Here is a 9,363-nt window from a genome sequence, read left to right on the forward strand (position 1 = left end):
CTGTCTTGCTTTTGTTCCTTAACACAGTCTCTAATATTTTTTTCTAATCTTATATATATTCCACCCCCAGCACCCCAATCATGTGCTTTTGTCCAGAATCCTTCTCAGTTCTAGACTACTGTCAGAGCACCACAGGTGGTTTGGCTCTTTCTCCAAGAACAGTGCCAACACAAAATGCTGACTTTGTGGTCCATTTACCAAACTTTGACCAAAATTCTACACGAATTAATCTCTAAGGTTGTTTTGAGACAAACTATATTTTACAAACCCAACAAACACAGACCTTTCTCTTTTGCCCAAACCTGCTGACAAAGCCAGGCACAGACCCTCCAGTTTCCCATTCTTTGTCTCATTATTGATTAATTAAGATTAGAACTATTTGTCATGATTGATTCGCTAAGATCAAAACTCTTGGTCTTTCTGAAACTTGCTAACTACAGAGAAAAATATTTCCTGTTCAGGTATCTGAGGTTTCTGCTTGCAAACAACACCCACTGTAAACCTCCTAAATGCCATGTGTTCATTTCTTTCCACAAAAATCTAAGGCAAAGCCACCACTGAGACACGGATATTCAGATTTGGGTTACACTCCAAATTGCAATAGTCAGAACAAAATAAACCTCTTTGCTTGTCCAGTTTTTGTCTCTGATGTAAGCCATGGAAACATTCTCCAATAGTCAAGAAGAGGTCTGTTTAGAATTAATGGAGGATTTCCGGGGAAGATTGTGAGCTACAATTTTTTTTTCATGGTCTCATGGATATTTATTTTACGTTTTGGATTTTAAATCAATGCTACCTTATTTATTTTGTTTTTCAAATTGTTCTAGACTTGGCCATTGGGAGCTCTTTTAGGTTGAGTCTTATATCCCGCCCTTTTTAAAGTAATGTATAATGTATTTTTTGTTTCAGGGATACAGGTCTGTGCACCATAGTACATACCGTGAATTACAATTTTTACCTCTGCTTTACTAAGCCCTTTGCTACATGAATGCTTTATACAGATTCAGAGATGTAACTGGGCCTCCTTTAGCTAACTCAGCTCTCATTCAGTTGCTGTGTTAAGATAAACTTCTCATCTGGCACAGACACACAAAACAGACAATAAAACATTAATAAATAATGTAGACTTCTAGTAAAGATTCCACTTAGAAGTGGTAAAAAGGACAAAAATTGCAGATCACACAGCAAAACCACAATGCACCTTTGAAGAGTCTTTCTCTTTTGTTTGTTGTCTTTCTCCTCTCTCCAATTCGCCCCCCTTTCCTCTCCTCCTTTCTCTTTACCTCTCTTCCCTTCCTCTTTTTCTCCCTCATCCCTCATTATGTCCCATTTCTGGCCTCCTTTGGGGCTTCTCTAAATCCATAACGACCCCTCTCCCTTAGCAAAACAAAAGATCTCTTCCAGAATCTGTTTTACTTAGAAAGCATGGAAATAGGGTGGGATGGATTGGGAACAACGCTTTACCTTATTTTTGAAGTTTTAATTCTAGTCTTATGCTTTTTTTTTTCTTAAAAAAAAAAAAAAAAGACTTTAAGTAATCGCTACACCAAAATGTGGCTTAAACTCACAAGCCCAAAATCGAGAGTTGCATGCTCCACCAACTGAGCCAACCACACACCCTTAGTCTCATGCTTCAAAAAAAATTAAAAAATACAAAAAAATCCATGTGGGAAGGCTAGCTCATTTAAAATCTTTTAAAAATTTTTATAGTAGACATACATTTTTTTTAATTTGTCAGAGAGAGAGAGAGCGAGAGAGCGAGCAAATGCAGGCAGAGGCAGAGAGAGAAGCAGGCTCCCTGCTGAGCAAGGAGCCCAATACAGGACTCTATCCCAGGACCCCGGGATCATGATCTGAGCTGAAGGCAGTGGCTTAACTGACTAAGCCACCCAGGTGCCCAAACATACATTTTCAAGTTAAAATTAATTCAGTTTTTCCCTTTTCAACCACTTTTAAACTTTTTGTTCTTATACATGTGTTCCCACTGAGTTCTTGGCAAGCTACATTAATTTCCTGCCATCTAGAGGATATCACAATGACTCGAAAGACTTGCAAAGAAATTCCTCTTCTTTACTTTAGTGAACAAACACTTGGTTTCAAACATTCCTATACACTTTCATAAGAGAGATAGAGAGATAGAGCTAAATTCTGTTCACTCTGATTCTGTCATCTTACTAAGCTCTAGGATGGTTTATTTCTCCTTCCCAGCAGGGTCATAAAAGAAAACTCTTGAGGTTTCCTCCTGTCAGCTTCCCTCTACCCTCCTCTAAACCAAAAACTATCTAGTACAGGGTTTAGCTAAAGGCCATAGTTGTTCCTCTGGTTGGTGGTTCTAAGTCTTTGGATCCTGTTTCCAGTGGAGTCCTACTTAGGAAGATACTAGAGAAGAGTCCTTTCTTTTGTGAATAATAAACCATTGCCTGCCCCCAGAGATGTATATCCTGTTCTACTGAACTTACTGGTTTCACTAAAAGTAAACAGATGCCTAAGGAGTGACTGGATTCAACTTCTGGATGTACGTCACACTGATAATACTCCTAACTTTATCCTGTTATTCCCTCCTCGTCTTTTTTCCCCTCCCCTTCTTCTTCTAGTGGCTTGTTGAGTTCCTTAGTGGGGCCTCACTAAGTGGGTTGCTCTCCCCTTTGAAGAGATAAGCCATCTGAGATCTCCTCAAACACTCTTTGGACTAAAGAGTGAGACCAGTGCAGTTATGATGAGACCTGTTAGCCACTTCCCAGTCCTACCGAAGACTAGTGCTGGAGTATTTCTTTCTATACCACCACTACTCTTTCGGATGTCAAGGTGTATGAAGAACAGTAGAAGAGGGGGAGTGTTAAAACAAGGTATTTCAGAAGAGGCTAGGCAAATTCTAGGGTGCAGCCAGACACACTACTACTGATAGATAATTCACACATGATCTGCAGGTAGTTGATGACTGGAGACCTATGTCATAGCTCATAGATGAGCAGCACCTAGGACTCTGTTTTAGTGACAGTCAGTGGTACTTGTAACAACAAGTGATCCACAGGTATGTGTAGTCAAATATTGTTGGTGATTTTCTCTAGAGGCAATAAAGAATGTAAAAGTGGCTAGTAGCAAAACCTGCTCTGACTCTTAAGAAAAAACTGGTTTGAGAAACTCAGACATGAATTTTGTTTTGTAAGTAAATGATGTAAAATTAGGGTGGAATATCAAGTTACCTAATACATCTAAGCTTAGAAGTGAACAAAGGGTTGTCCCTTTCAGAGGTGGACAAAAATATATCCTTGGGCCAGTTAGATGGGATAATGTTATTATAAATGTTTAAGAAAAACATGTTACTAATAATAAACATTATCATTTCAAACCATCCCTAAGCAGATCTGAGGGAAAAAGGTAATTTTGGAGATTTTACTTATCACATCTAAATACAAATACAGTGGGGGAAAAAGTAAATACATACATACCAGCACAGTGGGAAGACAAGGTATCAGTTTTACTTCTGTTTTGTGTGTTAGCTCCAGTGGTCTGTTTTATTCTTTGACAATCCAGTGGTGATTTCTGTTGTGCTGTCTTCCTGATTTTGAAGAAAAATTCAATTTTACTCTAGGTGCCTACTTTTGATTTTTGCTTTATATTATATGTATTAAACTTACTAAGGCTTTTGTTTAGCTGTTTTTGTTAGATTACTTACAGTGCTTACAGTCTTAGGAACACACATACTAATAAAACAAGATCCATTGTTGATGTTATGTCTGTCTTGCAGTTAAAATTGTTATACAAAACAAGTAGGGGCACCTGGGTGGCTCGGTCTGTTGGGTGTCTGCCTTCGGCTCAGGTCATGATCCTGGAGTCCTGGGATTAAGACCTGTGTAGGGCTCCCTGCTCAGTGGGGAGCTTGCTTTTCCTTCTCCCACTCCCCCTGCTTGTGCTCTTTCTCTGTCAAATAAATAAATAAAATCTTTAAAACAAAACAAAACAAAGAGACATTATTCTTTAGACAAAATAATTAAAAATTCTTTTCTATAGATTCTAATTTTCTGCTAAAAACTTTTCACCCATTTTTGCCTATATTTTTCCCCCATTTTATTTAAAGTTAATCATATTTTATATAAAATAAAAGCTTTGTCTTCTAATTGCAATATCAGGATCATCTATGGGCCTTTGATTTTACTTTTCTTTTTGTATTACTATTATGTATTTCTGCTTCCTCATATTTTTTAAAAAATTTTATTGTATGTGGGACATTGCATTTAACTGTAGAGGCTACAGATGATATTTTCCATTAGCAATTATTTTCTCTTTTCTTTGTCAGATAGAATGAAAAACTAGTCAATCCAATCAGATCTTATGCTGGATTGCTAATTTAATAACATTTAGTCCATCTCTGGTTCATCCCCATTCTTCATGATTGTTCCTCTTGGGCTTATTAAGTAAGTAAGTAAGTAATTTTTGAGAGGGGGTGGGGCATGAAAGCAGAGGAAGAGGTAGAGGTAGAGGGAGAGAGATAATCCCAAGCAGGCTCCATGTTCAGCATGGAGCCCAATGCAGGGCTCTATCTCAGGACCTTGAGAACAGGATCTGAGCCAAAATTAATTCAGTCCTCAACCAAATGAGCCACCCAGGTGCCCTGGTTCTCTTGGGCTTTTGATTGATACCCTGCATATTCTCTTTCTTTCTCAGCCCTGAAAGGTCTACGTTTGGCAGATTTTAAACTTAGTGCCCATCTTTCACAGGTTAAAAATGTGGTAAATGCCCTGAAGCATCTATTGTGGGTTTGCTGAAGGCTCCCTCCCTCTGATGGAAGTTTGTTTCCAAAGCTCTACAAGACAAGTGAATATTTCACTCTGCCTTTTCCACTCAATCTTCCTCAGTTTCTGCTACCATCCCAGAATTCAGCACATGTCCCACGGGGACATCCAACCATGTATTTTATATTTTCCAATTTTTTTTCTTCAGTCTATATAACTACCAAAAAAAAAAAAAAAATCCACTACTTTCTCTTTTCCAGCTAGGATTTATCTACCTTGTATCTATGTGCATAGGTATAATTAATTATACAACTTTTATCATGCCCTTTGTTCTTTTCTTAACTTTTTCTATCTGGTTGGTGAGATTTAAATGGCACCTTTTGACTCCCACCAATACCTATACATGGTGATTTTATTTTAGTTTTCCTTTCCTCTCTCCCCTTCCCCTAATTTTTTGACTTGCATTCTTCCTGTTGGGCAGAATATATGTTTATATTCTACTCTTTGACCCATGCCCCTACTCTTATTTTAGTATTAGCACTACAATTAAGTATATTAAATGCTCACCATCAGTTATTTTGATATATTTTCCAAGTCATTTTTTGTTTAGATGCAATTCATCTTCTAAATGGTTTTCCAAGAAAGGTGTTTGAGAACAGTTATGTGTTTCTATAGCCCTCATACTTCAGCTGCATACAGAAATCTAAGAATTTATGTGAATTTTTCTTAAAATAATGCTCCATTATTTATTGCACTGATTTTTATGTTGCTCTTGAAAAGTGTGAGGTCATGCCAATATTCTTATCCACATTAGTAAACTGGTTATTTTGCCCAGGGGCCTTCATGATTTCTTCTTTTTCCTTGACATCCAATAGTTTTACTAGGATAAGTCCCAGAGTTGTTCATTTCAATTTTACCATTTTTCTCTTATTTACAGAAAGTCTCTTGGATTGTAGTGATGAATACTGCTTTTGTTCCATTGCTTTGCTTTCTTCTTCTTCCAGGGCTCCAATAATACATATGTTGAATCTTCTTTGCCTTCCATTTTAAGCATTTTTTTCTCAGACCTGTTCATGTCATTTTCATTCCTTTAGTTGTTTCCTTCTTTTCTTCACTGATATCTATTAAAATTCTGCTTGAATTTTTCCTGCCTTAGTGGTAATTTGTTCCTCATTTGTGAGACACTTTTGTCTTTTCCTTCAAATTTTTCCTGATTAGATCAACTCTTGTGGCTTTCCTTCCTGTTTCTGCCCACTGCTGTTCTTAGGCTGTGAACTAGACTTTCTACATACACATATATGCATATATCTAATGCTTGTTTGAGAATATTTTAGTTTGGAGCTTGGTCTTACAGTTTTGTGTGTTTTGAGGGATAATTTTAATTTCATTTTACCTTTTTTGTTTCATTTTAGAATAGTTTTGCATTGTGTTGGTCTGATTTTTAAAAATAAGTCTTTTGTGGATGATTTCCTATGTGAAAAGTATTTTATTCCATCAGTATAGTGAAGTACAATTCCTTTAACAAATAATGTTTTTGTGGTGACAGTTTTATGTAGGTAGGGGTGAGGTGGGGTGACTGGCATGACTTATTTCTCCTGTTTCTGTAGAATCCTTAATTTCCCCCCTTCTTTCTTTCCTTTCATTGCCATGTCTTTAAGGGACACTACCCACTTGTCAGCGTAGCTGATTCTTCCTCAAAAGTAATGCTTTCTGAAGCTTCCACTTCTGGTCTCTTATTTTTAAGTTCCATCTTGACAGCCAGTGCTATAACTTACCAAGACCCAGGCTGTGTTCAGTATGTTGGTACTTAATGTTTGATATCTTCTTTCAAGGTTTGATTTTGCCTATAATTTGCTTAATCATCCATTCCCTTTTTTATTTTCCAAATATTCTCTGAAGCCCTGCCTCTTCCACTCTCAGCATCTAGATGTCTTGCAGGAGTGGAGGATGCTTTTTATTTTATTTTTTTAAGATCTTTTATTTATTTATTTGACAGACAGAGATCACAAGTAGGCAGAGAAGCAGGTAGAGAGAGATGGAGGGAAGCTGGCTCCCACCGAGCAGAGAGCCCGATGTGGGGCTCGATCCCAGGACCCTGGGATCATGACCTGAGCCAAAGGCAGAGGCTTTAACCCACTGAGCTACCCAGGCGCCCTGGAGGATGCTTTTTAAAATTCAATTTTCTAATAATTTTCTAATAATTGTGGTACCCTCTGTCTCCTGATATTGCTAAAGGCTTGAATCACATATAATTATATTTGCACTGGTTGTACATAATATTTTTTTGAAAATGTGTGGAGAGTTTCTAGTTCAGGTGGTTGACATTATCCTCTAGACCCAAGTATAACTTATCTCTGTTCTCTCTTAACAATACAGATTTATATTTGTTCATAAGCAACTCGAATTCATTCATTTTCATGCTTTCTAATAGTCTATCAATTCTTCAATTTATTACCAATTCTTATAAGTCATTTAGATTGCATTTAAGATTTCACTATTACCCAAAAAATGCTACAAAGAACATACTTATGTCTATTTCTTTGTTCACACATCCAAGCATTTCCCTAGGGTATACGTGTATGTCTGAAAAGTGCTGTCTTAGAAAATATGTGCATTTTTAAGAAGATTTTATTTATTTATTTGAAAGCAAGAAAGAGAGAGCGGGGTGTGGAAAGGAGGCAGCAGAGGAAGAGGGAGAAGCAGGCCCCCACCTGAGCAAGGAACCAGGCACAGGGCAGAGGGCTCAATTCCAGGACCCCGATATCATGATCCGAGCTAAAGGCAGATGTTTTACAACGGAGCCACCCAGGTACCTCAAGAATACATGCATCTTCACTTTTACCAGGTATTCTCTAACTGCTTTCAATAATAGTTGTAATAAGTTACAATTCTACTAGCAGTGTTAAGGAATTCCCATTTTCTACATACTTCAATTATTATTTTCAAGGTTTACATTTTTGTCAGTCTGATGGATGTGATGACTATTGAAGGTCTGATTTTTCTTTTCATAGTCTTTGCCTAGTTTTATTTTGGGATGTTGTCCTTTCTTAGTAAGTCCTTTGTATATTCTAGAAATAAACTTTTAAAATTCTGTATTTTGTAAATATATTTTCCAAGTTTGTGCCGTATCTTTAACTTTCTTAAAAGTTATACAGAAGTTTCAAAACTATAGCACTGTCAAATCTATTATATTTCTCCAATAACATCTATATCTTTTTACACAATGCTTTATAAAATCCTTCTAACCACCAATGTCATGAACACGTACTACTATATTTTCTTATTGGAATATATTTTGTTATTACATCTTTATTTAAATGGAGTTTATTTTTGTGTAAAATGCCAGGTAATGATTTTTTCCTCTGCAGATAGATATCTGCTCCAACGCCACAAATTCATATTTACCGAGGCCCTTCCTCTGTTCAATTATGCTCAGAACCAGCTGAGCACTTAAGGCCTTTCATAATATCTTTAACCACCTCCTTCGGGCTTATCTCTCACCACACCCTTCTACAGTAGCATTATTTTCTTGTCAAACCAGACTACTTAATGCATTCACTCTTCTTGAATAACAAAACTCTATTATTGCTCTCTCCACAAGTCAAGTTCTCTTCCTGTCTTTTCTTACTAAATTATAAACTTTTTCCCAAAAGACGTTGTCCAATTCCCCTCTGCATCCTCAATAATTCGGCACTGATTGAACGGACTTCCAATACTCGTCCAGGATTTTTATTCTCAATTTAATTTGGCCTTTGTAGGTGGGCACTTCCACCTAGTATAAGCCATCATCTATGTATCTCTAGATTTTCACACAGAAAGAAAAAGGTTTCTTTTATCTACCTCCCCACCCAAATATGCCTAGTTATTCCAAAGCTTTTTTTACAGTTTTAAAACAGAGCCCTCAAAATACTTCTAACGCCCAGGCACCAAAGTTTTCCTTTCTGCTCCCAAGTGTAGGGCAGGTTAAGTCTGGTTGAGGCCAACAGTAAAGGGGACGTCCCCTCTGTAGGGGATGCCCCGGGAGTTCACCTCCTCGACGCACTTTGGAAGTGAGGCCGCGCGCCCGAGAACGTGTTCACATCCGCGAATGTTTCCTCTTCCCTTCGTTTCCTCCGGCTGCCTCGACCCTGACAACAAACAGCGGGAGGTGGAATTACCTCTGAAGTCACTGTCTATCCTTCCGTGGAACGCTGGAGTGCCCAACTCGGCTCTCAGCATTCCTAATAACACGGTCTGGCCTTTCAGGCGGGAGCTACAGTTGGCACCAAGTTCTCAGGCGACTTCTGGAATCTCTCACGAGCCGCGCTTGCTGCCTGGTTACAAGATCCGGTCAGGCCGGGACCCAGGGGTTCCCCTTCCAGAACCTGGGCTCCGTTAGGAGTGACTGAGGTCACCTCCATAGAACTGTGGAAAGGGAAGCTTCCGCCCACCCCACGCCCACCCAGAAGTTTGTGGTTTTCTCCGCACGGGCCGCCGGGCAGAGGCAGCGGCCATGGGGTCACGGGCGGCCGACTGAGGGCCAAGCGATGGGGCAGGAGGGGCGTCTGCGTCCCCAGAACAGCCGGCTCCCGCCCCGAGACAGCCGCGCGCGCCGGAACTGCATTTCCCATAGGCCCCCGCGGCGGAGCGC

The 9,363-nt window shown here is 38.8% G+C and overlaps 1 long non-coding RNA gene across 2 annotated transcripts in view; it reads right to left on the reverse strand.

Moving 5' to 3' along the window:
• The window catches only part of LOC123390898, a 25,091-nt gene extending 15,772 nt beyond the window's left edge, over positions 1–9,319 (reverse strand). Inside the window, exons 1-2 of one of the 2 annotated variants that reach the window (XR_006605484.1) lie at positions 8,891–9,319; positions 3,450–3,559 (exon numbers count right to left, since the gene is read on the reverse strand). This is a non-coding gene — a long non-coding RNA (uncharacterized LOC123390898). Of the gene's footprint in view, positions 1–3,449; positions 3,560–8,775 lie in introns of both variants that reach the window. The other variant, XR_006605485.1, reaches the window with a different exon arrangement.
• Between the last annotated feature and the right edge of the window lie 44 nt (positions 9,320–9,363).

Source organism: Mustela putorius, unplaced genomic scaffold (genome assembly GCF_011764305.1).
Source record: "Mustela putorius furo isolate JIRA1106 unplaced genomic scaffold, ASM1176430v1.1 tig00000151_pilon_pilon_pilon, whole genome shotgun sequence".
Taxonomy (NCBI): Eukaryota; Metazoa; Chordata; class Mammalia; order Carnivora; family Mustelidae; genus Mustela; species Mustela putorius.